Source organism: Armigeres subalbatus, chromosome 2 (genome assembly GCF_024139115.2).
Source record: "Armigeres subalbatus isolate Guangzhou_Male chromosome 2, GZ_Asu_2, whole genome shotgun sequence".
Taxonomy (NCBI): Eukaryota; Metazoa; Arthropoda; class Insecta; order Diptera; family Culicidae; genus Armigeres; species Armigeres subalbatus.
Genome location: NC_085140.1, coordinates 31,314,992 through 31,342,601, shown reverse-complemented (window position 1 = coordinate 31,342,601; position 27,610 = coordinate 31,314,992). Strand labels below are relative to the sequence as shown.

Sequence of the window (27,610 nt, the reverse complement as noted above, 5' to 3'; positions counted from 1 at the left end):
GTGGGGGGAATTTAGCGCAAATTCAGGACGTTTTTAAAACGCTTTATTTTATTACTTAAACAATTTGTACAAATGTTTAAATAAACTCTATCACTTCCTGTATAGCTTAATATGCCATTCATACTGTTTTAGGTTCATTTCCTGCCAATGAGATGGTAATTTCTACTGATTTCAAAATGGTTCAAACCATGATACGCTTTTCACTAGTTCAAACCATGATTGGATACCCTACTCCATGGTTATAGGCTACCATAACAGCCCGCGGTTTGGTTTACAGTCAATCGCACCTACCAGAATCTCGTCGATTACGACGAGGCATAGTAACGGTGATAGAATACATCCTTGTTTCACACCAGCTACGACCCGGATAGGGTTGGACAAGACCCTATTGTGCAGCACTCTACACGAAAAGGCCTCGTACTGTGCCTCGATGAGGCCGATGTATTTCTCAGGAACCCCCTTGCGTCTCAGGGCGTCCCACATATTCTCGTAATTGAGACGGTCGAAAGCTTTTTCGTAGTCAATGGATACCAAGTAAAAGGACTCTTGAAATTCGTTAACCTGCTCCAGAATTATGCGGAGCGTGACAATATGGTCCACACAGGATCTTCCGGCACGGAAACCGGCCTGCTGACGCCGGAGAGTCGCATCGATCTTCTCCTGAATCCGGGCTAGGATAACTTTGCATAGAACTTCAAGAACGGTACACAGCAACATAACGCCTCGCCAGTTATCGCATACAGTCAGATCACCCTGTCAAAAACTGATCATTCGCATCTTTCACAGGCATCGTTGCATTAATCTTTGCTCCGATTAAGCGTCGTTAGTTATCGTAGAGGAGGCGAATGTCCCCGGTTGCTGCGGCTCTCTCTCCTTCGTCGGCCAGAGAGTCTTCCCGCTTGTCCCGTCGCCATGAGCGTTTAACTTCCTTCTCAAGAGCCGAGTATCGTTGACGGGCTAAGACTTTGGCTCCTCTGGTTTTTGATCATTCTATCGCGGCTTTTGCTTCTCTTTGCTCCTCTACCTTCCTCCATGTCTCATCGGTGATCCATTGTTTTCTCTGGGTGCGCAGTTCGCTCAGATTGTTCTCGCTGGTGGCGACGAAGGCATTCTTGATGGCGGTCCATTGGTCTTCCACGCTGCCACCTTCCGCCGGAATATCTGCAGCACGCGTCTCCAGTTCTTCAACGAAGGACCGTTTCACGGCGTGTGTTGAACCGTCGTCCAACTACTCCTGCCGACGAATCCGCGCAATGCTTAGGCGTGTGTGGCGGATGAGGAGGTGATGATCAGACGTGATATCGGCACTACGTTTATTCCGTACATCAAGAAGGCTACCGTTTCCATTTTCGGGTGATGCAGATGTGGTCGTTTTGATTTTCTGTAAAGTCATCACGGGAGACCCACGTTACCTTGTGAACCGGTCGATGAGGGAAGAGCGATCCCCCGTTTCCGCTCATTTCTCCGAGACCATGGCGTCCCATAATACGCTCATGGTTCGAGTTATCGGATCCGATCTTCACATTGAAGTCGCACAAACAGATCTTGATATCACCCTTCGGAATTCTATCTACGACGGCATTGAGTTGACTGTAGAAGTTCTCTTTGTCTTGCAGATCGACAGCATCGGTTGGCGCATAACATTGGATTACGGTAAGGTTTCTACCGTGTTCTAAATCTGGCAACGATTATCTTTTCACTTATAGGTTCCCACTTTATAAGCGCTTAGTAGGAACCCAACTCCGCGATGCCGGGGAGCGTGTTCACCTCGTAAACCAGAGTATAGCAGAACTTGTCCCGACGGCGTTCTTTGTTCTCCAAAGTTTGGCCAAAGGACTTTACTCAGTCCCAGGATCTCAAGCTTCATGCGGCGTGCCTCATTGGCAAGTTGTGCCAATTTACCCTGCTGGGCTAGGGTTAAAACGTTCCTTGTTCCGTTGTTTCGCGCTAAGAGTCGTCGTCGTAAAATCAGTCCGTATTCTTTCATTATCGGATTCTCTAACAAAATGATGTTTTAGGAACAGTAGGTTTTTGGCCCAAGGTTTCCTTTCCACCGGCATGGGGCTGCCATCTTAGGTATAGCTTCCGTGACAGATGCTATTGGAGCCGCACCTCCCTGGTTAACTCGACTCGATATTTGGCCACCTATTTTTAATTAACTTTAATAATAAAGTCTGCCATTTAGAAATTAAAGTTTATTAGAGTTTCTGGATTTCTAATAAGAGACCATATTTTTATTGTATTTTCAAACTTTTTCTCTGAATTCCACGTCGAGTTCAATATCTCAAAAACTTCATTTAAATTTGTTATTAAACCATAGTTTAATAACAGGTAATACCGTATTTTTTTAAATTTCTTCATTATTTTAATTTTTCAAACAAATGGTCCTACCAAAGATTTATAAGCTTTGTGAGTTCAAATAGTTCACCATCTAGGACTCAATTAGATCATTTTATATCATTCCCTGATCTCAACTCCAAAAATCAGACTACGGCTGATTTCGGTCATGCAATCATGGGTACAGCTTACCAGGCTTACCTGTGTTACAGGTAACATTTATGATAATAAAATAATATAAAAAGCGTAATTTCTAATTAAATTCAAATTTGATAAAATTATTCACCCTTATTCTTGTTTACGTACGAATGCGCTTTCGACGTTTAGGCCAGCAAAATCAAATGGGGAAACGATTCGAACTTTTTTTTTATTTCAACATGTCAAAGTAATGGAGCATTATTTCGGTCAGACGGAGACACTGAAAAGAGCATCGATAGGTCGATAGTCGACTTGGTGATAGTTACGCCGGGTTAGCTTGCCGATTCACCGAACTTCAGCCACTCCAGCTGGGATCATTCATGTTCGTGATGAAGATGTCGAGCGTTGCATGGGCCCCGGACCGTGTCAACCGGGTAGCTCGTCGTTGGATCAGACGACTCCGTTCCGGTTTGAGACGGTGTTTCCTCACGATTGGTGCTTTGCGTTCAGATCTCCAGCGATGATGAACTGCCCCTGCCGCCGAGTGAGCTAGACTATATCCCTTCGTAGTTCGGCCGAAGTACCGTCGTCAACTTTGGTTTGTGTGGGACAATAAGCCACGATGAATGTGACAACATCGACGGAGGTGGTGACTTCCACTCCAACGGCTTCGATGATTTTAAGGTTGAAGTCCGGCAGCAGGCGGCAGGCGATGTTGCTCCGCAAGGCGATTGCCACTCCTCTCCATCTGGAGCTTATTCAATCGAACTTCACCAGCCTAAAACCTGGAATTGTTGCACAAACCTCGGGCTTCAAATAGGTTTCGGTGATGAAAGCCGCGTCAATCTCCTTCTCAAGGAAATTGCTGAGCCCGACGATTTTGCTCTTGAGCTCTTGAGCCAATCTAGAAGCCATTTTCAATGACGAAAAGGCCCAGAGTGTAGATCTGATCGAACCGGGATTTGCAGCTTCGAAGCCGAGCCGCAAGTTGGCTGAATATTGGAGCCAGCTGCTCCGGGGTGTAGAGCGGAGCGGAATCTTCCGGGGTAGAGGATGCTCATCTTGCTGCCGGCGTAATCCAGGAGGAGGGAGCGGGGGCCATTCGCTGGAGGATGGAGCCGGCGGTGCCGGAGCTTGAACCGGCGTATCGGCTATCGCTTGTGCGGTTGTAACGGTGGGAGGTGAAATCGTTCGACGGTAAGTCACGATGGCCGGATAGTTCAACTCGTTGACTACAGGAACACGGTTCTTCTTCGGTAGAGTTCAGGTGGAAGCCTACTTCTGGATTTCCAGAAACTCGGCTCGCTTTGGGCAGCTATTAGTGGTGGCCCGATGTTTGTCGCCACAGTTGGCGCCCTTGGGATCGGCCATCTCCATCCTGTCGCCATCTCCATTTGTTGCGGCGCGGCTTCATGCGGCAGTTCCTGGTTCCCGAAATTAAAGCAGTTGGTGCACTGCGTGACATCGCTGTGCACTGGCCAATATCGCTCCCAGTCAACGACATTGTATATATAACGCCAACCAGCTTCAGAACCTTCCATGTGGTGGAGATGTGCTCCAGATGGATCAGGTAAAGCTGGTCGCGGTATCTTCTCGCCTTGTCATGACGAGCGATCTTGTGCACGGCTACTGGCTTCAGTCCGCAACTTTCAAGCTCTGCTTGGAGCTGATGGTGGTCCTTGTTTGCCGGCATCAAACACTTGGAAAAATTGCGCGACCAATAACCACGTCCGTACGCGCTGCTGTTTCATATTAAATATATTTTTTCTTTTTCCTTTTTAAGTACTATAAAAATCGAACTTTTATTCACCCTATCTCATATACATACTATACACATCTCCCCTGGACGATACAGTCGGGATTCGCTGGTTGGGATCTTAATACTTGGGTCACTTTTTAGTTGGGCCTCCGCTGGTTGGGCCATGGTCCAACTAAAAGGCAACCGAACGTCAAAATTCAATGTAAACACGAAAAATGGGATTGGGCGTCACTGGACATCATTTGTGATGTTCAAGTCAAAATACACGTGTTCTAATGGCTGTCAGTTGACCCAACTAAAAAACCGAATTCGTTAGTTGGGCCGAGGTCGTGGCCCAACCAGCGAATCGCGACTGTACATCATTTTTACACTAAAAAATTGTAAACAACAATCAAAATAACAAACAAATTTTAATAAACAACAATCACTCCGAATTCTGAAAATATCAGATTTAGGGCCGTTTTCTTCACCTCCGCTTAATGCGTATACGTTTAGACAAGGCAAGTGAATAAATTATTGGCAGTGGCTAATTTTCTACCCGCCGCTATCACATCCAGGCGCTATTGTATATGTGCAAAATAGCCAGCATGAGTTAACCACCAGAAATTTGTATGGCGAAAGACATCTAACGCAGGTTTTCTCAACAGCAGGAACTTTTCACTAAAATCTATTTGGTACCAGTTATGTAGGAAGGTGTCCGCTACTACGCCTACCGAATATTTTTTCGATTAAGTTGCTTATTTTGGAGAAATTAAACCTTAGATGCTTTTCGCCATACTGATTTCCGAAAGTTAACTCCTAGTGTTGTCCGATCACGGACGATTAGCGGGGAACTGTCGGTATCTTAACCTCGACAGCGGCACCTTCCCTCTGAAGGATACCTGGAATGAGCCACCCAGTTGGCTCGGTTGGGGATGTGGACTGTATCCAATGCCCTTCGGCTGAAGGGCCTCCAAGTCCGTACGATAGCGACTAATGAAAATTATTTTTAAACTCTTGAAGCCTTGAGAAAGGCTGTTTGTTTCGGCTTGTCCAAGAAAAATAAAGGGGTTTACTCAAAACAAAGATGTATTTCGCGGAATAGTTTACAATGAACTGAATGCTCTGCGAGCGAGTGTACATTTCTTTTATACATGTTATTGAATCCTGTCTGCCTCCTGATTGGTCGGCCAATCAGCGGGCGGCATGTTGCCAAGTCGTCCTTGCTGTCGATGTTCTCGTCTTGGTCTTCTTCTTCTTTCTCGCTGCTGGTGTCCAATTCATAATGGTTCTTTTCGCTCGGCACACACCAGCAAGCAAAGAAAGCAAGTTCAATTATCATTCGAGTGGGAAGTGCGTGTTCATTTAGATAATGTTAGCAGGAGGGCGACCGAAAAACCCGCGGCCGACTCGGGGTTATTAGGATGGGAAATGGGATTCTGGGTTTATAATTTTGGGATTGGTTAGCTAGGAAAAAACATTTAACTACATTCGCCTTGTGCGCGAACAAGTGTGCCGCTGTAAGCACGCTCAAAGCAGGCGATTCATTGAGCAAGTCGCTTGAATCGAACGCGAATTGGACGTGTAAACACCATAATTCAACTAACTTGAACTAAAAGAAAGTGGAACATGTTCAACTTTTGGCTAAGTCAATTGAATTCAACTGAGTTGTTCAATTCACTTGCCCTGTCAAAACGTAGCTTAATTGGGTCCTAAAATGAAGAATCGATATTCGATTTTCTATCAGGGAACGATGAAGGTAATCATTCTAAACGTGTCAGTTTTTCTTTAGACTCAAAAGAACATTGTTTAATTTGAAATTGAAGAATAGATGAAAAATGCTTCCTCGACATTTTCGGTCTTGTTTGACGTACGGATTCAAACGCACTAGCAAAACACCGCAGGGCACTTGACTCAACCTTTGACAGTTAATATATATATATGGGGCTGACGTTTTGGGTTGATGGTTCATTCGTTCTGAAATGTTGCACAGCCCAAAATTTGCCTTAAAATGTCTTAAACACAAAAATATTATTTTTACTGATTTAGAATTTTACCAGAATTTTTATAACAGCGGTCCTACAAGTATTCTTGACCGATGCACTATCGTTTGCAACCATAAACGAGGTAGGGCTTTAAGACCCAATTCTTAAGCTTACCCATACGTTTAAACCTGGTTTAGTGACTTATCGGGGGTGGGTGGACCTTAATCGAGTAGAAGTAATTTTTTTGCTTCCAATTTGATTATTATTGCACATTAATTTGTGAGCGCAGCCCTATCGTGTGTGGGAGCTTTGCTGGGGAACGTTCGCCACATTATTGGCATTGGAATATGTACCGCGATTCTATAAATTAAAATTTCTTTACATCGACTAACACAAACGAAAATTCCTCTCTGGTCACGAGCGGGCTTTGGAAGATGTGTGCGTATTGCTCGAACTTTGATGGCTTGACTTCACCAAACGAAGGACTTTCTCGCAGTCGTTTTTAAGCTGTTTTCGCGGATTGATGTGAAGTTGTACGCGCGGTGGCACTTAATCAAGATTTGGAACTTGAAGTTTCAGTATAAACTGGAAACTATTTCGTGTGTAAATGGGAAAATTGATTTTAAAAACTGTTTCTTAACAATACTATTATTGTGAAAAGTGGTTAGGTAGTGTTTTTTGGCCAATTCGGTTGAAGAATGAATGCTGGATATATGAAGTGCAATAATCGATTGAAAAAGAAGTTATCAATGGAGATTTTGGCAGTTTGTGAATTAAGGTGTTGAGTGAAGCAGAACGAATAAAGACTTCTTGTCTTGTTTAATACGTTTGGCAAAGTTGCTCAAGCAAACTTGTTTAGTGAAATTCAAATCCATAGGTGAAGTTTTTTTCTACTTCGTTTCCCATTGAGTTATCCACGAAGGAGTGTCTCGCCTTTTTTCTGGCTAGACGACTGGAGAAAAATCCTGGTTGGCAAGCAGAATACTCACACACGTAGGTATAGCTTCTTCATCGCAGCTGCCGCAGAACTTGAACTCGGCGCAAGTAAACGAGATTTTTAGCTGATGGTTGTGTGCTGCCCGAGGGAAAAGGTGAAGGGCCTCTTGCCCGTTCTCTCTTGGTAAAACATCATTCGCTATTTTGCGAGGAGTTACCGCCATTGACGCGCTGAAGTTTCAAACTTTCCTGTATTCTCGCGGTTGTGTTTTGCATCCTTTTCTGACCACCGCTAGTTCAGTCGGGAAGAGCAAGATCCCCGAACAAAATTTGCAATATGCATTCGCCAAATTGTGTAACGAACTGGAACCACGAGAGAGTTTACTGCGACTGTGTGCGTGTGAGAAGTCGTTTGATGAGAAAAGTCCCGTTTGACGGTGACAGAGCCGACACCGTCTGATGTAAACAACAACAAACAATATTCCTTACTGAAGCACAGTAGTATTATATAAATCTGTGGTCAAAATTGTTTCAAGCAATGTCTTCCCTTCAAGAATAGTTCAAGAACATGATGTAAAACTATTTTTATTTTCCATATCATTCCACATATATGGCAAGCAAAGCTGATCCTAATCATTAACTGGGAGTTTGATTTATAGCCTATTCAGATAACGAATGGGCTATTATTTTCCCTTTGCCATTTGGGTGTAGATTTCTTAATAAGGAAACATTATCCATTTAAACTCTATACTTTCAAATAAAAAATGTTTTGTTTAAATTAAATAATAGAAGTATGTAAAGAGCTATTTTGTTAAGAGCAGTATTTTATGTCAAATGGTATTGCTCGTGAACCGATCTTGCTACAAATTTAATACGTACTTAAAAATCAAAATTTGACCATTTCCGACAACCAACAGCCGAGATCTCGGTAATTTTTTACTGATATTTTGGTTAATTTCACCCAGTCTTCATCTTTTTATTGGCATAACATCCCCCACTGGAACATTGCCGCCTCGCTGCTTAGTGTTATTCACCATTTTCACAGTTATTAACCGCGAGGTTTGCAAGCCAAGTTACCATTTTTGCATTCGTATATCAAGAAGCTGATACTTTAATGCCCTGGGAAGTCGAGACGTGATTTTCGACGATATTTTTTATCGTGGAACGCTTAATGCTTAATGTATTACATACATCTGCTTTTGTGTGTCTGCCTCTGACCGTATTAAGGAACTAATGTTTATACAAGAATTTCCGAGTCTTCACTTTTATAGACAAATAAAGAACTTTTGAAATATAGGTCCAAATTACGTTCTTACGATACCTTACGATATAGATCCATTGTGAGTGCGACAACTTTTACTACTATAGATTGGCATACCTCTGTATCTCCACGGTAGTCGCGAGGAGGATAATTTGTTAAGTGGGCACATATCCGGGTTCACGCCAGTTCAGTAAGTGATGTTATTCAATGTTAAAAAGTTGTGATTGACCAACTGTCCGTATGTAATATCGTGAACAACTCTCCACCAGTGTGTGTGCTTTGGCCAACCACAGCAAGCGAGAGACTGATTACTGCTCTCTGGGTGTTCTCCGTACTTTTCCCATTCAAACATGAATCTCTCGCCCTCGTTCAGCAGCCAGGCTTCAGTCAGTGGTGTTGTTTGCAGTAGTTCCAGTTCCAGACAGTAGACAGACACCACAGCATAGGTGTGAAGCCAGTGTAGAGCATTAATGTGAATTTTGCATAAAGAAACGAAAATATTCAATCCATAGTGTTTATTTCCGATCTTTACGCTCGGTCTGTTCGAACAAGTAGCGCTGAGTGTCGACGAACAAGAGGCGGTTGGAAGTTATCAAAGACAAAAATCGAAAGTGAAACAATCAGTATTGATGAGGTGGAGATCCATCTGTGTGGAAAACTGAGCAGTTGAAGAAAATAAGAAAAATAACTAAAGATAAAGGTATAAAGAGTGCTATTTTTCGACTTGGCCATCGTTAAATTGCGTAAAGAAGCATTATTTTGTGGCGGCATTAAGTGCGCTCACCCAAATGATACGTGGTGTGTGTTGGTGGATGTGGTAGATGAATTGCGTGCAAAAGCACTGGTGGTGAATAAGTATTTTAAAAAGCAAATTTTCGATGCCTTGACGAGTGCAGCAGCCAACGGAAAATAATGGAAATATCAGTTTTATTGTGGATTTAATGTAATTTCGATGACACTGAAGCTGCATATTACAAACATTATTCGAGGCCAGCCAACAATTACATGGCTTAGCGAAGCAGTATCTTCCGGTAAGTTTGTATTTGTGCTTTGATATTAAATTTTTCGAATCAGTATATGCACTAGATTATAGTAGTGGTAGTGGGGTAAGGATTCTGTATTGATTTTCCGTCTCGTCTCGTTCATCGTTTTTTTGGCAAAAATAATTGTCTTTCGAATTCCTTCTTTGACTGTTTCATACCGGTTTTTATTAATGGAATTAAATAGAAGAATGATATTTGAACCAAAAGAACTGCTATTCATATGATTTATAATGTATTCAACATCACATTTGCAATAAATTTCTATTCAACATTATTTAAAAAACCCACAAGATTGTGCCGCAGAGCGCCTTTGGGAAAATATGCGGACATCGTTTTCCTGGACATCTCAGAAGCGTTTAACCGCACCTAGTGCTTAGGTATCTAGTAGAGTGGGAACTAAATTTTCAAACAGCTGTATCTCAGGCGTCTTTTGACCGATTTTCATATTTTTCACGGGTGTCTTACCCATCACATCTAGTTTCACCATACTTATGCTACTAGGGATGCTGTTTCTCTAGAGGGTTGTGAGTAAGGATGATTTTTTTTCAAAATAAAGTAAATTTCGAACTACATGACATACTTCAGTGTGAGCAACATTTATAGGTTCAAAAGAAGCCTTATAACACTAGTCTAGCATTGACAATACTTTAACATTATCTTCTGAACATCCTTGGCGACTCCCAAGTAGCCTCTGTATTGATTATTAATCAAAGATAATTAGCAAATTTTAACGAAGAAAGCCAGAAACCCATGCCAATGGAATCGGTCATGTTCATGCTAGTCCCTACAGCTCTCGGGAATGATTTGCAACTCGGTCATACTCAAATATAGGTTCTCCAAATTGTTCTGGAATTCTAATCAATTAGTCTACCAGGTCAACTGCGCTCAATACTAATCTGACTGGAGACAGTCATGTTGACACAACTCCCTAGAGCCCACACGTAAGATATTCTACTCAATTATACCCAAACCAGACATTCTAGATTCTAAAAACTGTTTTGGAGTTTGGGTCAAATGGTTTACCAGTTCGATTGGACTAGATTCAAATCTGACAGAATCCAGTCATGTCCATACAGCTTCATTGGGCCCGCGTATACTTTACATCGAAGTTATACCCAAAGCAGATGTTCGAGGTTCTTCAAATTGTTTTGGAGTTTGGTTCAATTGGTATACCAGGTCAACTGAGCTCGATACGAATCTAAGAGTGAAATCAGGAGTGATTCAGTTTCATTCCAAATTTTCAACCACTATTCTAGTTTGAATCTGGAGCCAAATAGAACAAACTCGCTGGTTTCCCCAGCAGTGTTCTATTCATGTTTTTCAAATTTTCAATTAAATGAAATCATCATGTTGGCGACAAGAAAGGCGCCGTAATTGCAAAGTGGAGTGATCCGTAGATAAAATGACGCATTCATACACCAAAACAATCGGAAAATATTTGAATCTCGTGATTTCAAATCGTGGTTCAAATCTGCAGAAAATAGAACGGAGCGTTATACCAGTTTTATTTTTTTGACATTTGACTGGTATAAAAAATGAATCTAGAACAGCCGCTGGGAAAATGAATGTTTCAGATTCATATTCAAACTGACAGCCCCGAACGATTTGAATCACTGCTGATTTTACTTTAACAGGACGTTTTCAGTTTCATCTGTCATTGGATATGTTGGTGATTCGAAACATATCACCAAACCATCACTCTCCTGATAATGCAGCTTCTCCTGCAAAATACAAAAGCAGTTTCTCCAAGTCCCCCTAAAAATCTTAATTAATCCTAGAAATCCTCTCGGAATCCTAGAAATCCTTCTGAAAATTAACATTCTTCAAATCGAATCCAACATGGAAACCTTAAGAAAATTTCAAATAAAAACTCACCAGGGGTTCCTCTCAAAAATCCTACAGAAATTTCTCCTGAAAATTCCCCAGGAGTTTCCAATCAAGTTTTGTTATGTTATGCATAAAATTCATTCATAAAATATGTACTCCAAAAATTTCTCAAGAATTCCAACCAGAATTCCTCCAATTCCCCGGAATCTCTGCCAGGAATTCTTCCGGTTTTTCTTCGGAAAATCTTCCTGAAATTCCTCAACGATATCATCCGGAAATTCTAGCAGTAATTCATCTAGAGGTTTCTCTCGTCCTAAAAAGCTTTCATCAGGTATTCATTCGAAAGTTCCTTTAAGAAATTCTCCTGCAAAACACTACCTCAATTCTCCCGAAAATTCTTTCAGGTATTCCTCCGGAAGTTCCTTCAGAAATTTCTCCAGAAGTACCTTCAGGATTAGCTTGTTGAGAAAATTCTCCAAAAGTTCGTCTGGAAATAATAATTCATCCGAAAATTCCATCAGAATTTTTTTTTCAAAAGTTCCTTTAGTAATTCATCCGAAAGTTCTTTTACAAATTTCTATAGGAAATACCTTCAGAAAATCCGTTGGAATTTTTTTTACGAATTCCTCCGGAAATACGTTCAGAGGTTTCTTCCTAAATTCCTCCACCGTACCGTACCGTCAGGAATTCTTCCAGAAGTTCCGTCAGGAATTCGTAGAAGTTTCATCAGGAAGTTCTAAAGTAACTTCTGGAGGAATTCAAGAAGAAAGTGCTGGATGGATTCTCTGAGGAATTCTTAGAAGTACACCCGATTCTGTTTTTACACGGATTACATACAAAATTTTTGCAAAGTTGCTCCATTTTGCATGATTTGCCGAGAAATCATAAAACTTTTTTTACACTGATTTTCAGATTTTGAACTGAAAACGTTTTTTAACACGGAGCGCATCCCCCGTGTAAAAAAAGAATCGGGTGTACATTCAAATGTATTGCTAGAAGAACTTTCGAAAGAATTCCTGGAATAAATATCAGAGGAGTTCTAGGGTACACTTCCATTCTTGGAGTTGTTTTTGGAGCAATTCCTGTAGGAACTTAAGTCAACGAGAAAGTTGTCCTCAAATTTTGTCCCCGTGTAAGGCTATCTTTATTACCTTTGCGGAGATTTCAGGCTACCTCTACGCTACGGACTACTTCCTGGAGGAACTTCCGGAGAAATTTCTTAGGGAACTTCTGGAAGAATTCGTGGAGGAACTTCTGGAAGAATTCGTGGAGGAACTTCTGGAGAAATTACTGAAGGAACTTCCGGAGGAATTACTGAACGGACTTTTGGATAAATTCCTTAAGGAACTTCCGGAAGAATTACTGAATGAACTTTCGGACTAATTCAGGGTGTCCATCCAGTCGGAAAATCCGGGAAAAGCGGGAAAACCCGGGAATCCGACCCGACCGGAAAAAAAAACGGGAAAAATGCGGGAAATCATGAAAGCAATCGGGAAATTGAACTGTCAATTAGGGTAATTCGCCAAATGTTGAACGGCTAATTTCTTCGCCTATTGTTGAACGCACGTGCATTTCTTATGGGAGTTCAACAATAGGCGACAAAATTAGCCGTTCAACATTTGGCAGTTTCCCTAAATCATAAACATTCATTACCTAAGTTATGATTTTTTTTTGTTCATTTTTTTATTTGGTAGGCACTACCGTTACTGAACCGCTACTGTGCCGAGATCTACTGTGGTATTCTGCAGCCAGAATCCACACAGAATCTATTTTTAGATTTTTCCATTATTCATTGTTGTTGTCGTTGTTGTTGTCGAACCCATGACCATTCGCTTGAAAGGCGAACGTGTAGCCAACTATGCTACGGGACCCCCCATGATTTTTGCCTTTCTCGTACAACAAAGTTGTACCAGAAGGCTATAATTTCACTCCAAAAGCCAAATTTTGATAGAAGGCTCGGAGACCCATAGTGTTATATACCAATCGACTCAGCTCGAAAAACTGAGCACATGTCTGACTGTGTGTGTGTGTGTGTATGTGTGTAGCCCCGGGAATTTTTTATTGTTAAACACGTTTCATATAGAAGGACTTGACCGATTCGAGTGCAACTAGTTTCATTCGACGGAGAAACTTTCCTAGTTGGACACTATTGTTTTTGTTTGCTAATATCTCATGCGGTTTGAATAATATTTCTATTTTTCTTTTATCAAATGTACATGCTGTGTCAATTTAGCCGTGACGCAATCCATTACGCTCATAGCTGAGTTATTGTTCAGCAGCGTGATATAAACGAATCAAAGCTATTAACCGCCTAAATGTAGGCAATTTACGTTGCATTTACCATACTAATTCGAATTCAACACATTGAATCGAGAAAGGCATAATCACCACTGGGGATAAATTTGGGTTTTTTTACACACTTAATTTTTTCCACCGATCTCGGCTTAAGGTGATTATAAAATGAAGCCAGAAATCGGCCATTTTGTAAACCACGTGCATTTCCGTTATTTTTTTCAAGCGCACGAGATGAAAGAAAAATAACGCGTATGGGGCTGAAATAATGGTAGATCGATTCACCTGAACAATCATAATTTGAGTTTCGGCACTGTTCAAAACTATTCCTCCAAATTTGAGGAATAGTTTTCGTACAGTGCCGAAACTCAAATTATGATTGTTCAGCATAACTAAGCAATCGATCTACCATTATTTCAGCCCCATACGCGTTATTTTTCTTTCATCTCGTGCGCTTGAAAAAAATATTAGAAAAGCACGTGGTTTACAAAATGGCCGATTTCTGGCTTCATTTTATAATCACCTTAAGTTCGTTTGCTGGAATGTCACTGAATGAAGATATATTTACAGTGGCTCCTTTGAGTGCCGCAGCAAACAAACTAATTTTTCAGCTGAGATATCAGCAGAAAGTCACAAACCGAGCGCTCGGCTGTGCGGATCTCGGCAAAAGAATCAAAATATGCCGAGCTAAACTAAGTGTGTATGATGTCTTAAATAACTATCATGTGAAAATAATATGGAACTTCCGGAGGAATTCCTAAGTAAACTTCAGGAAGAATTACTGAAGAAACTTCCAGATGAATTTCTGAAGGAACTTCCGGAGGAATTCCTGAAGGAACACCAAAAGAATGATTGAAGAAACTTCCGGAGGAATTCTAGAGGATCCTCAGAAAGTATTCCAGAGGGCTTTTTCGGAGAAACTCCTGCAGGATTTTCCATATAAATTCCTGGAGCAATTTGCAGAGAACATTCTCAAAGTTATTGCTCAAAGTTATTCCTAGAAAAATTAAGGATTTCATCCCGAAGAAATTCTTTAAAAAAATATGGAAGAATGTCTTAAAGATTCACTGAGTAATTCCTGGAAGACATTACCAAACCAAAGAATGCATAGAAGAATTCCTGGAAGAATTGCGTAAGGAATTTCGCAGAAATTTCTCAAAAAAAATCTCGAAATTTTTTTGTAAGGCTCCTAATCAAGGCCGATATATTTTCGTTCAAATTAAATTCTGCTAAGTTGTTACTAAAAAAGTGGTGGGTTGTATCAAAGATATGAGCACAAATTGAACGTAGAATTACATATAGTGCGATAGTGGATGCAAAATTTGGTCATCAACATTTTATGCATGTTCATGCCGGATGGCAATTTACTGTTAAAGTGCAATTTCAACATTGGCTGGCGAAATTGAATTTTTCAATAGTTAAATGCATTGAATCAATTGTTTACAATAGTTGTAAAGAATCTTAGAGAGTTTACTGATCTACTCATACCAAAATCTCCAGAATCCGTTGTACAACGGCTGAGTTATCGGCTCGTACTTCCTGGCCTATTTTCGTGACGGTCCTAAATCTGAAACTTTGGAATGACCCCCTATCTTACCGAAGAACGTAATTCTACGTCAAAAACTATAAGAAATTCTATAAAAAATCCAAATTAAGATAAATTTCATGGGAAATTCTGGACATTATTCCAGAAAGAATTCTCTTCGGAATTCTTCAAAAATACTTGTCTGACTTAGCGGATTTTCTGTGCGGATTTCAGATGGAATTCCCAAACTTGAACTTCTGGATAACTTGCCAAACAAGTATTTTTTTATCGATTCTAAACAACAGTACTGATTTAACTACTTTGAAAACTACATACAAAACTCGCAAAAAACAGATTTCGACGCGCATTTCAATTGGGTTTTTTAATTTTGAAAAATATATTGATTTTTTTTTATTCATTCGATAGAACGCCTTTTTCTGAGCCACAAAATATTTTTTTCACACTCATAGACCCTAAATTCGATATTTTAAATCCATTTGAAACGTTTTTGGAAATTTTAATGCTTGGCAGTTAGCTCACAGCTTGACAGCCCGGTCCATTATAAAATCAAGTTGGGGGTGTTCAATACGCGAAATTATTAGGTTTTTCGAAATTGATTTAAAATATTTCCCGTGCATCAAAATTCATGAAATTTTGAATTTTGGCTCAGTTTTTATAATATATTCAAGATATGTAATAATCTCAATACCTCTAAAAAACCCAATTGAATGTATGTGGACAGTTTCGTTTTTACTCTTTTTCTTCTTCTGCTTCTTTACTTCTTACCCATTTCCACCCATATGATTTTGACAGTTTAAGTACAGTTGTATTGGTGAACCCGGTATGAAACTGTGAATCAACAAACGGTGCAAAACTAGTTTCAACCTGAGCGAATAAAAAAACCCAGATTAATCCACCTAGCGTTGGTGGTGCCTTTCTCGCATTTAGTTAAGACACCAACCTTATATGGGGTTTATATGGTCCGATGTACCATTTTCTTCATAACTTTGAAACGCAATGACCGATCGTTATAAAATTCAATAGTGATCAACAAGGCTTTGTCCCCTGTCGAATGAAACTTGTTGCGAGAAAATCGGTCAAGGATTACTATACGAAAAGTTGTCTAATGTTTTTTTTAGCTTTTGTGCACACACATACACACGGACAGACAGACATGTGCTCAGCTCGTCGAGCTGAGTCGATTAGTATATAATACTATGGGTCTCAGAGGCTTATATAAAAAGTTCGTTTTCGGAGTGAGATGATAGCCTTTCGGTACAACTTAGTTGTACGGTACGAGAAAGGCAAAAACGTTTCGACAGCTCTTAAGTTGGAACTTTTTAAAAACGAATTTGACATGAGTAAGTAGGCTACATCAACACTTCCTTCTTACGGTGAAGATCGGCGTGGCCAGGAGTAGTAATCCTCATGTTTTTGACGTAGGACTTACGTCGCTCTTTACTATACCGGGTGTCATTTCAAAATATTCAAATCGACCGCGTTACGCTGTGTTGAAAGATTTTAAACGTTAATAGCGTTCGTCTCAGTGGACGAATTTCTGCGGTAAGCCCCTCAATCGACAGATTTCAAGTATGCCTTTCATGTCCATGCTTGATAAGACCCGAAAAACTTGTTTCAATAGACATGAAACTGTTTTCAATGAAAAACATTGAGATCAAGGGAACCTATAAATATGGGTACCACATAATTCTTGCATCATTCCATTACCACGTTCTGATTGGTGCAGACACAAGCAAATGAGCAGCCGCTAGGTCTGCCGAGAAGCCATAAAATAGCGCAACACGATTTTTTCCTTTCATTCTGACCGGGACAAGCGAAGCAACCGCATCATCGATTGAACAGCACTCACAACTTTTAGCAGAAAATTAAGTCTGCACCGACCGCTTTTTCGGCTCGACACCATCGAAGCGACCATCATCAGCCGAAACCTAGCCAGTACATCAGCAGTCCACCTTACAGACCCGACAAACCAGCAATGCTGAGCAAATACCGGCAGCAGCAGCAGAGTCGAGCCGAGACCGGCCGGCATCGGTGCTGAGCCGAGACAGGCTGAAGAAAAGCCACATGATGCAGCATGTATGTCCAAAAAACAAACGGTTCTTCAGAGAGCCAATAATAGAGATCAATATCAATGCTTTCAATACCCTTCGGGATAGAAATTGTACTTGGGTGCCAAATCCAATATTCTAGAGATAAAATTTTATGCGTGATTTTCATAAATAGCGTCAAAACTAACAGTGGATAATTTTTCTGATTTAACCGCGAAGTGGACGAAGGAATTCGCTTGACCATGCCTTTAAAGATTCATAAGATATCCAAATCTCTCACATAATCTTGTTTGGATATAAAAACACCGATAACAGGTCAAACATTAATAAACTATCAATCGATTTTTCATCAAATGTTGGATTTTTTGGCATTGATAAAAAAATATGTAGATAAACATTGTTTGATACTGACCGCACACAAAGCGAACGTGACTGAATGATCGTCCCATGTTACCAATTCTAAATCTTATCACCCGAAATCCCATGTCCGGGTGTTTCCTTCCTTCTACTACTAACAATGTTGTCTCAGAAAAGAACACGTACTTCCCACCTGAACTGCAATTCTATGCTCGCTTGCCCGGCTTATTGGCCTGTATCTAGCGAAAAGTCCCGTTAGGAAATAGACGCCAGCAGCGAGCAACAAGCGTAAAAAAGAAGAAGCCCTTCTCGAACGTGTTGATGATGATGACGCTTTGGCTGACAAAAAAGCGGGATACAAGACACTAGCTGATTGGCCCACCAATTGGGAAGCAGAGAAGATTCAAAATAAGGTATAAAAGAAAAGTGCATTCGCTCGGAGAGCATTCAGTCTTTTTTATACCATCACTAGAAATTCGCGGTTATTTGAAAAGATCGTTTTCTTACTTTTTGCACCTAGCCGAAGCAAACAGCCTTTTTCAAGGCTCTAACAGTTAAAAATAATGTTCTCCTTCAGTCGCTATTGCACGGATTAGAAGGCTCTTCAGTGGAAGAGCTGAGATACAGTCTACATCCCCTGCTGCGGCAACTTGTGGTTTATTTCAGGAGTCCTTCAGTGGGAAGGTTGCCACTGTCGAGGCCAATATTTCGTGACCGGACAGATACTTCCTGATTTTTTTTATGGTTCTTGTTCGAGGTAGATTTGATTTCTGTGTCGGTTTAATGAGAAGATTTTGCCAAGGAATGGTATCCAACGCCGATTATTTATCCAAAATAGTTGATGTGAGAAATTTGAACATATTATGTATCTTAAAGGCATGGTCAAGTCAAGTCCTACGTCCACTTAGCGGTTATGTCACAGACATTACCCACTGTTCGTTTTTTTTTTAATTTTTGTCCTTGATTGGAATCAAGGATCACATTCACCTCGATTCTTGATAGCAATCTGGATAGTGATTCCAAAAGAATAACAAGAGTATCACTAGTGTCCAATCTATTTACGAAGTACACCGTAACTATGTTATGCTAACAATATAAAGTTCAGGTGCGTGTTTGAAATGAAATCTCTAAATACACATATAATATTCATCATATCCATTTGACCAACATGGAAAATGGAGTGATTAACTATTGTTTCAAAGTGACCCATATGAGTCATATCCATTTGACCAACATGGAAAATGGAGTGATTAACTATTGTTACAAAGTGACCCATATACGTGGGGTCAGTGTAATTTGTGTTTAAATCGGGTTCCCGGTGAAAATTGTTATCAATGTTTTTCAACTGGTACGAAAAAGTGAAGCGAGCAGTAACTAAGATAAATCGATTAGGTGGAAGAAGATTTGTAGATTCTTCATAGACTGCTTTACTGACGTCTTATGGTTCGACTAGACTAGAAAATACTTCTGTCCACTGAACATATCACTTCCGCAAAACAAAAACAAGAACTTTATGTTACAACAAATTACGGTTTCAGGCATCAAAACTTTAGTATATAATAAATTGTGTTCATCCGTCTACGCGCAGAGCTAATTGAAAATATCCGTCAAACTCCACTTTTAGAGAAAAGCCTTGACTTAGATCCAGTCACAGTCGAGTCAACTTTAATCCCATTGACATGTGGAGAGCCTACACCAATGGACCTGTACGTGTATACGATACTCATCGGCTAAACGAATATTCGCTCGGTTAATTTCGCGCCAGACACATTTGACAGTGTGGCTTCCGCCGATGTAAATCCTACCTAAGCCGGCGATAAGCCGCAGCGTTACTATACGTTGCGATTCACTTCCAGCTCATCTGGTACAAAAACACCCAAATGTATCCTTCCATCCGTCTGCGCACCTACTGTGCGGTCTAATTCGCAGTAAACTTCGTCGCACACACATCAAACACCTTTCTCTAGAACTCCGGCTGACGTTGGGTAGGTGGATGTTTCAACAATTTCGCAGTTCGCATAATCGATTGCTGAAATCGATACGTTTGCTATCGTTTGGTCAGCTCGTTTTGCCAGATAAAAATAACAGGTGGGTGACGTAAATCCACTAACTGTCAACGAACAGGAGAAATATAATTATTATATTTTCTTACTTCTCCATTGGCACGACGTGTGGCGTACTGTACTGGAAATGAAAAATTGCGGTAATAAATATCGATTTCATGTGCTATTTTTAATCTGCCGGCATCGGTAACATTTCAATCATTAGTCTAGTCTAGTGATATTTCTTGCATTTCATGAGAAATCATTTCAACACTCTGTTCGTTAGATAAAACGAAAATGTATCAACAAAATTAATGAAATCATCGGAATGATGGATAATAGCACCTCAAAGATAAGAGTTTCCACTACCATCTTTTTTACTGAAACGCAGAGATAAGGATTTTTCATAGGAACCGTAAAACAGGGTATATCTAACATTGCAAAATTAATTGACACGACATTGCACACAATATGTGCTACCTTGACTGACTTAGGATTAGGAATCAATATTTTCCACAACATTCTTCATTTTACACAGGGTGATGACTTGTTGTTGACAATAAAAAATCACGCTAATAAAGATGGAACAAAATGAATATACAGTCGTCTTTTGGAAGGTAAAGGTTCGATATGGAAAGTTCACCAATTTCACCCGAATTTACAGTTTCCACCGTAATGAAATCACCGTTCCAGACAGTTTCATCCGAGTGAAAACATCCGACAGGATCGTTTCGCATGCGCGTAAATCCCTTCTACAATCCTCCCTGCTTGGTCGAGCTGCAATCAAACGCCTACGTACATAGAGTAATACCCAGATCATACCAAGTTGATGGTACTTGGTCCTTTTTATTGTTTTTTTTTTGCGGTTGATGTTTCAACTCTGATAGGAACACGCGGTGATTGTACTTGAGTTTTGCTTTATTTTTGTATGCTTATGTCTAGAGGCAAGATGAAGACGATATTAAGATGAGTTAGCTTGCTCTCAAAGCCTTCGGATTAGTGTGTTGTCGAAATCTGATTACTCTTCTATTCCTCATGGTTTTCTATTCGATATTCTATATTCTATCCGATAAGCTAAAATTTAAACTGAATTTATGAAAACCAAACAATGAATATCTGTCGGAAAACCAACTCAATGTAACCGAAAACCGATATTCACTGAAGCATCCACTTCAAAACAACTATCTCGAGTTGTGTTTGAATTGAACATATCCCCCCACCATGATTGTCTTACATCATGCAAGAAAGAAGCTTGTTGCGGGCTCCCAAATTACATGCCATTTTCTTCTTTACGGTTACCTACCGCACCGTTGAACACGCACCACGAGTAATCGCGCCGGGTCGACGCAATACACGTGTTGTTAAATTCATTCCGTGTGCATGATCGTCTGCATATTGTACGGCATCGATCTGCAGTAGTGGATTAGGTTGTCGATTGAGTATCCATACACTAATGATAGCTAATCATTTTGTAGAGCTGCCGTTATAATTCAAACTTACATACTGATAGAAAAGGTGTATTTTTTTTTTGACAAATGCCAATACAAACAACATAGGGAAATGAGGCATCGAACGACAATGTTATGATTTATATTTTGTAATAACTTAATATGACAACTTTAGCAAATTAAATAATTTTATATAAATTTGTGCGTCTATATTCTGACAATGATACAACAGAATCTGTCACCTTTGATTTCCAAAACCTTTGAAAAACGGTGGGTTTACAAGTTTTGTTCTTTCAAAGACTGTTGCATTGCAGTTAGAATGGAAAATATAAAACTGTAACATAAGGTATTGAATGATTTTGTATTCCAAACTTCGAATGATACATGGAAGCGATGATGAGTTCTCGCATCCTAAGGCTAAATAAATATTAACGATGATGTTAGCAATTATTGGATACTTGGATGCTTACTTGAGTTTACTAAATCATGGGCATAGACATGGAGTAGTTGATTGTATTGATCTCTTATGTCCACTTTAAGTCTTTCCATCTCAATAGCAAATTTCTAGCAATCTCCTGTTCAGCATTACGATGTCATGACATTAGAAATAGATTGTACAGTGCTTTGTGCTATTTTAACAAAAGAGCACAATTAGAAACTAGCTGTCTGTATCTGACTTTCAATCAAAGTCTATAAAAAGTACTTTCGGCTCTAAACCAAAGGTGTCAATGCCAGCAAACAAAGACCACCGTAAATCTGTCGTAAAGTTCCTCCACTGGGGTTTGTTCTTTACCCGGATATCGGAATTTACGAGGTTTTTTACTCGTTTATTCAAAAATGTCGGAAAACATGTGAATCGTAAAAAAAAAGAAAATAGATCGTTTTTTTCGGATTTCGGATTTGACGCGGAAAAACACTAAGAATATTTTTTGGAAGAATGGTGGTTTCAAAGATCATTTGTATATCTCGTGGCAATATGGGGTCAAGCAATCGAGATCGATGAATACAATTCGAAAAGCCATTTTTGATGCCATTTTGGAATCCCAAAATGCGGACAAAACTTAGGGATAATGTCTATTTCGTGGGTATCTCAGCAATATAATCATGAAACATGGGTGTCTATAAATCGAGATCGATGAATTAATTTCGAAAATTGTTATTCGACGCCATTTTGGAATACAAGATGGCCGTACAAAATTGAAGTTTGTAGCAATTTCGTAGGGATCGCAACAATAAAATCATGCAACATGGATGTTTATCAATCGAGATCAATGAATAGATGTCAAATATAAATTTTTGACGCCATTTTGAAATTCAAGATGGCCGACCAAAATTCTATCATCTGAGATCGACGAATTGACGCCATGTGGGTATGCGATGAAACCTGATACAATATACAAAGCTGTAACAACTAACGCGGATTTGCTTGTTCAGTTGCATAAATCGAGTTTCTTCAAATGTCGCATAAATCGCGGAATTATATTTACGCAATCTCGAAAACACGTTTTCGAATTTACTAAAATTGATTATTTGAAGTCAAAATGTCAATGTTTTTATTTCATACGAGTGTAAGAAAAGTGAGCAGTACGTTCGTATACAAACACATTATATCCGTTTAATGTTTCAATTATTGAATGGATGTTGTCACATAGGCGGACGGTCATGGGTTCGATTTCCAGGCAACGTTACATGGAATTATCCGATTTTTTTAAAACCAGAATCATCGGATGCAGAAACTCTTATAGTTTTTTGTCCTTATTATAAATCTCAGATCGGTTCACGGGCACCGCAGATGTTCCTGATTTTCCAAGAGTATGATAAAAATGCATTTTGCGGAACTCATTTGCAGACCAATTTTGGCTGCAGATCAAGAATCCGTCAAGGCATTTTCGGGAAAACGATTCTGGATATAACGTCACTCGATATAGCGTACATTTTCCCCAGAATAACGTACACTTTAAAAAATAATTTTATTTTGGGAAGTTATTCCGAAATGATGTTGTAAATTGTCATGAGAATTCATGTAGGGATAACATCATCGTATGGAGTTTTATTGTATCACCTAGAGACATTATTGTTACTGTTTGGTTCAGATCACACGATCCTCAAAATTCTCCCGAGGTAGCGGAAAATATTGAGTAAATGAGGTTTCAAGCACGTTCTGTGTCGGACAAATGTGTAGTCAATATTGAGCAAAAGTTCTGTCAAAGACAGAACTGATGTTGGAATGCGTTCAAATCTAAGCCAGAAAAAGGTTAAGGTATTAGTATTGTTGATCCAAGCTTTAAATGTATTCCAGATTTTAGAAAAATATTCCTGGAGAAAATTTTTGGAGGAGTTTCCGAAAGATTTTCTAGATGATTTTGTGTAGGAATTTCTGGATGAATTTTAGGAAGAATCGATCCTTGAAAAAAAATTCAACTGAGTTCATAAAGAATATTAAAATAATGAAGGTATTTTCGAAGCGAATTCGTAAAGGGATTTCTGAAGGTTTTTTAAAAGAATTTCCATTGGAATTTTTAAAGGAATTTCACAAGAAATTCCTAAAGGAGTTTCAGAACGAGTTCATTAACGCATTTATAAACCAATTCCCAAATGATTTCGTAGAGAGGTTCCAAATAAAATTTCCTTATTAATACGTATTGGAATCTTCCAAGAAATTCCTCCTCAGGAAGTCCTTCTAGAATTCCTTTTGGAACTATTTCAGGAATTCCTTCGAAAACAGCCCCAGGTAGTTATTCCTCCATATATTTTAGCAGTAATTTATTCTAAAATCTTTCCAAAACATCCTTTAAGATTACTTCAGAAATTCCCGGAGCGGTTTCTGCAGAACATACTCCGGATATGAATCCAGTGATTCCTTCGAGAATTCTACCAAAAATTTCTTCGGAATTTACTTCGAAAAAAACAGTTTACAACTTCTACAACGAATTTCTTCTGAAAATTCTTCAAGAAAACTGGACAGCATTTGGAAATTCCTTTGGAATTCAGAGCTTTCTCCTGGAATTCTTTTGGAAATTCTTTAAATCATTCGTTTAGAAATACCTGTACGTACATTTACGAATTCCTTTAGAATTTTCTGTGGAAATACCCTTCGAAATTTTTTGGGAAATACCAACGGAAAATATTTTGGGAATTTTTTCAGAAAGCCCTTTGAAAATTTATTTGGGAATTCATTCGGAACTTTTTTTTTTAATTTCTTTAGGTTTTAAATATTCGCGTAGAAATTTCTTCGAAAATTGATATAGGAATTTCTTTGCATTTTTTTTTGGAATTGATGCAGGAGTTCCTTAAGGAATTCCTCCGAAAATTTCTATGGACATTCTTGTATCAATAGAATAACGAATGTTTTGAGAAATTATTTTAGGAATTTTTACAAAAATCCTCCATGAATTCCTTTAGAATATTCTCAGCAAATCTTTCAGAACTTCTTCTAGGAGATCCATTAAAAAATAATTTAGAAGACATTATTCCTCAGTATTTCTTAAGCAACTCTATAGAAAATTATTTGGCAATTCCTTCGAGAATTTAGAATTCCTTTAAAATTTGCTTAAGAAATGCCTTTAGAATTTTTTTTTGAAGAACCGTCGGAAATTCCTTCATGGTTGACTTGTTGCCTTTCTCGTACAACAAAGATGTACCGAAGGACTATATGATCACTCCAAGAACACGTTTAAGAACTTAGCATTTAGCATTGTCCGAATTACTCGCAACAGGTTTCATTTCACGGGGAATCCTGTCCCATTGCACATTTGTCCAGGTAGCAGATAAAATGGTAATAAGTATTTCAAGCTGAAAATAGCAGAGATAGAAAAAAAACTTTGTTCTACAACGTGGTTCCTAACGGTAAGGGGCTTATTGGGGTTTTCATAAAAATAATAATAAAACTTTTTTTTATTTGCAGAGATACGGGTTTTAGCTCAGCCAGTTTCCAAGAATTTTGTCAAAAAATATTTCGCTAGCTCTTAAATTGACCGATTTAGAGCAATTTTCCCAAGTTTACTTAGGGTGACCCTTAAAAAAGCAGTTTTTTTGCTCTCCTTTTTTTGTTTCAAATTTCTCAACAATGTGGTGTTCAGACCACTTTTAGAGCCTTGTAGGGCGCAACTTTTCATGTACTTAGCGTTGCCATATCTCATGCGGATCAAAAGTTATTAAGGTTTTTCTTAAAAAAAGCCATTTCTTCTATCGGCTGTATCTGTGAATGGCGCAAACATTTTTTCAATCTGTTTTCTCTACTATATAACTGATGGGTGAGACAATCACTCATAGCATGTGAGTAATTCTCGCTGAAACCGGGCCACTATTTGCACGAGGTTCTTAAAAATGCCTAAATTTACATTCTTTCGAAAGCTTTCGGCGAGTATATTAAGGATCCGAGTTAAATTCATCAGAAATATGAACCCCTCGTTAGTTATACACGAAATCATTTTAATGGACCCCTCGATTTTTGTCAATTCTTGACTCACCAAAACTGTCATAACTCCAACATTTCTCAACCGATCATAGAGATCAGCATATCGTTGGAAAGAGGAAGAGTGTATCCTCAATTTGCAATAATAAAAATACAAGCAGCCATATTGAATTTGGCCGCCATCTTGGATTTATTTTTAAAAATCATTTTCCGCCAAGTTCGCAACCACCGATTTTGAATATTAATACATCGATGGAAAGCTTAGCTTATATTGTGCATTGTGTCCAAAAATCTCAGGTGTATGTTTTTTCTATCAAAAGTTATGTATGATTTCCCAAATTATTTTTTGAAGGGCCATCTGACCAACGAACATTATTTTTATGGTTAATATGGTAATACGACGTCAGTTCCTTGATTTCATACACTATTCTAAGCCAAATATGTTTCAAAAATATAAACCATATCTACAACAGTATTTTATTTGAAGGGCTCAAAAGTTTTGAGCATAACGGAGCCGTATTCAAGTTATTGTATTAAATAATTCAAGAATTTTTGTATTGGTAAATCGTACATAACTTTTGATAAAAAAAACATACACCTGAGATTTTCGGACACAATGCACAATATAAGCTAAGCTTTCCATCGATGTAGTAATATTCAAAATCGGTGGTTGCGAACTTGGCGGAAAAATGGTTTTTAAAAAGAAATCCAAGATGGCGGCCAAAATCAATATGGCTGCTTGAATTTTTATTATTGCAAATTTAGGATACACTCTTCCTCTTTCCAACGATATGCTGATCTCTATTATCGGTTGAGAAATGTTGGAGTTATGGCAGTTTTTGTGAGTCAAGAATTGACAAAAATCGAGGGCTCCATTAAAATGATTTCCTGTATAACTAAAGAGGGGTTCATATTTCTGATGAATTCAACTCGGATCCTTAATATACTCGCCGAAAGCTTTCGAAAGAATATAAATTTAGGCATTTTTAAGAACCTCGTGCAAATAGTGGCCCGGTTTCAGCGAGAATTACTCATGTTTCTAAATATTTCGGGGTCTTTTTCGACTCGAAATGCACCTTCAGGAAGCATATTGTTTATCTGACACAAAAATGACAGAAACAAATCAACCTCATACGATCAATAACCAGAAGATGATGGGGAGTGCATCCCGAAGATCTTATGACGTTGTATCGAACAACCATTTTGTCGGTCCTCGAATACGGTAGTTTCTGCTTCAAGTCCGCGGCTAAAACACACATGTTGAAGCTTCAATGGATTCAGTACCGCTGTCTCCGTATCGCGTTAGGTTGTATGAATTATACGATGAGTTTGGAAGTACTGCCGCTGACAGATCGTTTCGCGGAATTATCGAACAAAACCCACAATCTCGATTCATGAGTATTTACCACTGGTATATGACGCTGTAGGTAAGCCCATCTTCGGTTGACACCAATCATGCCAACTTCTTAGACTCTTACAGTTCCTCTGTTAGTTTTGATCTGTCCATGAAGCAGGAGGCTCATGGAATACCAGACTTCCTTCGCCCGGAGTACTGTAATCTCAAATAGGATAACTCCGTGTATACTGCTGGGCTAGCAGCTATACATTATTCTCTTGAGCAAATGGCATCCCTACATCCTGACCACTTTTTACTATTTTCAGGCTCCATTTTAGGGTATTACAATCAAGGGTATAGTTGAAAATAACCCCATATTGACGCATTGGAAAATTATCGTTTTTTGCCATTTTCAAGCACTATTTTGCTATTTTTATGTGTTTTGCTTCTTCCATGGCATACTTTGTCAGTCAGTTACGCCACACCATTTTGTTATAGAGCCTGAGCATGAGCTAATATCTTGAAAACAACAGTTCGTATGCATTTGATATGATAAAAGGTAACATGACAAAAAAATAATAACTTGAAATACTTATTACCATTTTGCATTGTTTGCTATTCATAATTGGCCTGATCGGACTATGGGATCAGAAGTTAAGGCCAAAACACGCTAAAAAGCACTCATATAGCTTAGTATTTTTTGCAGGAGAAATGCATCAACACCGCTAGGTGGATTATTCAGGGCTTAAGGCATTCCTTTTGAAAATAGTTTGGAAATTCTATTAGGAATACCTTCGAGAATTCCTTCAGAGATTCCTTTAAAAAATCTTTTAAGTAAATAGTAAACTCATCAAAAATTCTT

The 27,610-nt window shown here is 39.0% G+C and overlaps 1 protein-coding gene across 6 annotated transcripts in view; it reads left to right on the top strand.

The window, feature by feature from the left end:
- Positions 1–6,700: 6,700 nt before the first annotated feature.
- Positions 6,701–27,610, top strand: part of LOC134218414 (neurabin-1) — a 217,043-nt gene continuing 196,133 nt past the window's right edge. For 4 of the 6 annotated variants that reach the window (XM_062697374.1, XM_062697371.1, XM_062697376.1 and 1 more), the window contains exons 1-2: positions 6,702–7,191; positions 8,772–9,426. The gene's annotated coding sequence lies outside the window, so the exon portion shown is untranslated. Of the gene's footprint in view, positions 7,192–8,771; positions 9,427–27,610 lie in introns of all 6 variants that reach the window. The other 2 variants (XM_062697377.1, XM_062697375.1) reach the window with 1 other exon arrangement.